The sequence below is a fragment of the Meriones unguiculatus genome (assembly GCF_030254825.1).
Source record: "Meriones unguiculatus strain TT.TT164.6M chromosome Y unlocalized genomic scaffold, Bangor_MerUng_6.1 ChrY_unordered_Scaffold_25, whole genome shotgun sequence".
Lineage (NCBI taxonomy): Eukaryota > Metazoa > Chordata > Mammalia > Rodentia > Muridae > Meriones > Meriones unguiculatus.
The window spans coordinates 9,708,070-9,712,015 of NW_026843710.1; positions in this window are offsets into that span (position 1 = coordinate 9,708,070).

Here is a 3,946-nt window from a genome sequence, read left to right on the forward strand (position 1 = left end):
ATTTTTATTGCTTACGTAGAAATTCCACATTATATACTACATTTCCATTGTTCCCAGGTTCAAATTTCTACCCATGTGTCACAGTAATTTTTACCCTTGAAATACATCAGTTCAAGTATGTATTTTTCATCTACTCATTGAAACATGATCAAAGTCTCAGTGCAAACTCTCTTAAAGAAAACTGTTCATCCTTGCCAAACCCTGTGAACACCCCCAAGAAGAAGCCTTTAGTCCTGAAGAACTCTATACTTCATTCGCTTGATCACAGTTTTCTTATGTTATTTATTAAGATTTGTTAACATTGCATCCCCTCTGCTGACTCAACCTTCTTCTCCTTCCAGTCTGACCTATTCTCCTCCTTCTATCCCTATGTCTTCTCTATAGTTCACTGATAGGGGAACTATAGAGAGTTCCTTCTCTCTCCCTCTTCTATCTGAACCTATCTTATCAGGTCTCATCAAGGCTGGGTGCATCATCTTTCTCTGCAGCCTGATTGTCAGGGCATTGTTCTCCTGTGTGCTCAATTACCACTATTCATGAAACTCTTCTTACATCCTCTCCTTTAGCACCCCCCCCCCCGAGCTCTGAGGGGAGGGAGATTTCCATGGGTGAATGCATTGAGTGCTGTGTGTTTTAAGGTCTCTCTCTGCTAATATCAGACTGTGATTCTCTATATGTAATCCCATTTGATGTAGACTAGGCATCTTTGTGGATACAAGAACATGGCACTGAATAATCAGTTGAGAGCAGGGAGCAACATATTTTAATAACAACAGCCTGGGTTGCTTGATAATTTCTATAGGATGCCCTGGCCCAACAACTCATTTAACTGACACCCCTAGTGGAAGACTAATTTGTTTACAATAGATGGTCTATTGGAAGTTTATCCACACTGTTAAGAGACCTCCTAATAAGTGAATACATACCATATTTGTTTTTGAATTTTAGTAACTTCATCCAGGATGTTTTTTCCTATTTCCAAACATTTGTCTGAAAATATGATGTCATTTTATCAGATGAATGATACTCCTTTTATGGAAATATTCCACATTTTATCCAAAGGAGATTGTCAGTCCTGTTATTTAGTCCTTGGAAGTTGTTGGGAATTTAATCATTGTATTGAATGACAAACTATGTTCTTTTAGCCGAGAAGTCCCTCCATCTTCTTCCACTTCTTGGTGATTTGAATTGCAAATCCCATTGAAACTCCTATATTTACATGTTTAGTCTCCAGTGAGGAAATGTTTTGGAAGGGTTAGGTCATAGCCTCTTTAGATTATATAATTTCTTTTGTTTCCCTAATTATTTTTTTCAGCCCTTTTGTGTTTTTTATACAGGAGGGAAATTGATTTTTCTGAGTTAATTTTGTATCCAGTCACTTTGCTGAAAGTATTTATCAGCTGTAGGAGTTCCCTGGTAGAATTTTTTGGTCACTCGGGGGTATACTATCATTTCATATGCAAATAGTGATATTTTTACTTCTTCATTTCACATTTCTATTCCCTTCATCTTCTTCAATTGTTTTATTGCTCTAACAAGGACTTCTAGAACTGTGTTGAAGAGATATGGAGAGAGTGAACAGCCTTGCCTTTTCCCTGATTTCAATGAGATTTCTTTAAATTTCTAATTGTTCACCTTGTGTCCCCTGTGTAGCCCATCTCCCTCTTCTCATTCCAGTCCACCAACCCTCCTTATTCTACCCCTATGTCATTTCTCTATTTCATTGATAGGGTGTGTTGCGACCCGTGTAATCGTCTCGCCAGCAAGAACGCACATGGACAACAGGATATTCTGCAGCAAGCTTTTATTACAATGAAAAGAGGGAGACCCCAACCGCCAGAATGGTGCTGCTTAAATACACCCTATGGTGGCGTGTACTCCGCTGGTTGGCTGCTTGCCCATTGCCCCGTTTGACGCCCCGGACTGGGCAGTGACGCTCCCGGGCTGGACAGTGGCTTGGCGTGCTTTTGCAACTTGCACACATGCTCTATTATTGTTCATTAGGGCTGGGGCCGGATGTCGGCGCCATCTCATAATGGCGATTGCATTCTCTCGGATCTCCACAGGGGAGGTCCTCCTCCCTCTTTTATCTAGCTTATCAGGTCCAACAAGGCTGGTTGCATCTTCTTCTTCTGCAGCTTGATTCTCCGTGTATCCTCTATTTCCTCTATGTATGACACTCTTCCTACCTCTTCTCCTGCAGGCTTCCCTGGGCTCTGAGGAAAGGGATAATTTCACAGGGAAACCCCAATTAGAGTTTTATGTTTTAAGGTCTCTCTGTGCATAATATCAGACTTTGGGTCTGTGTATGAAATTCCATTTGATGCAGAAGGAAGCAACTTTGTGGATCCAAAAAAAAAAAAAAAAAAAAAAAAAAAAAAAACAACATGCCATTGATCTATATTTGAGTGCAGAGAGCAACATATTTTAATAATTACCTGGGTTGTTTTAAAATTTCTGCATGATGGCCTGGCCCAAAAAAGTCAATTAATTGCTACCCAATCACATTAGTGGTCACATTGTGACCACTGCTTTGGTCACAATAGTTGGGCATTTGGAACTTTAGCCCCCAATATTAGGCAACCTCCCAATATGGAAAACATACCATATTTGTCTTTCTGCATTTTAGTTACTTCACCCATGATGATTTTTCCTGGTTCCATCCATTTGGCTGAAAATATGTTGTTGTCATTTTCTTAGCTGAATAATACTCCTTTATGGAAGTATACACATTTTCCCCAAAGGAGAATGTCAGTCCTGTTCTTTAGATGTTGGAAGTTGCTGGGATTTTAATCATTGTATTTCATGACAAACTATCAGGATAACTATGTATTTTTAGCCTAAAAATCTCTCCATTTTTTTCCACTTCCTGGTGATTTAAATTGCAATGTCCCCTTGAAGTCCATCTATTTACATGTTGACTCCCCAGTGAGGAAATGTCTGGGAAGTGTTAGGAGGTACTGCCTTGTTAGATAATGTAATTCCTGTGAAAGTTATGATATAAGAGTGTGTGATTTGAGGTTTATTTGCCAATGAAAGTGGCAGACAGAATGGAGTTTCTGTCTCTCAATCTCTCTCACTGTATATATTTGTTTGTCCGTCTTGGTTGCTCTATCTGAATCTGTCTATAAAACTCTCTCTCTTTCTCTGTTTGTCAACTTCTCTCTGCCTGCTGCTTATGGTACAGTATGGAAAGCTCTCCATTCTCCTGAATTACTACAACAAGATGACGCTTTGCAGACATGTACCTAGATGGTCTGTGTAAAAATATAACCAAGGTCCTAATTAAACAATTTGTGTTCAAAGATTTGACTTTGTCAAGGAGTGTTTTTCCACTAAGTAATTCACTGACTCAGGTCATAACTTTGCTTTTACAAATAATAACGGAAACTCTCATAATGTTAAACTCACATGTCAAGGACAAAGGACTTTACTAATGATCACTTGAAAGAAATATGTGACACTTTTTCAGAACTAAGATTCTTGGACACAGGTACTGTCATCTCTGGGTTATGTGCTTTCAGCTGCCCAGATTGAGGCACATAGGTCTGCTCAGGCTTTTTCTTAAGCAGGCTGTCACCCTGGTCCTTTCATAACTGGCTCCTGAAACACTTACTGATTTTAACCTCTTTTATGACATAGTTCTCCCTCTCCTCCAATCAGAACCTAAGTGAATCTTGAGGTTTCCATGGAGATGAGTAAACACACTTTCCTCAGTGTCCAGTATGTTTGATCCTGTGCATATATGACTTAATCTTGTGAAAACAAATAAGCCTTTATCTCATCCGTTTATTCAGATCCCACACCTTTACTCCTGTTTACCTCTGTGACAATGTCAGGTAGAATATGAAATTTTAATATTTTATTTATTTGCCAGCTTCCTAAGTATGAAATCTTCAGAGTGATGTGAGATAAAGGAGAATGTACCAAATGGCAAGATGGTCTC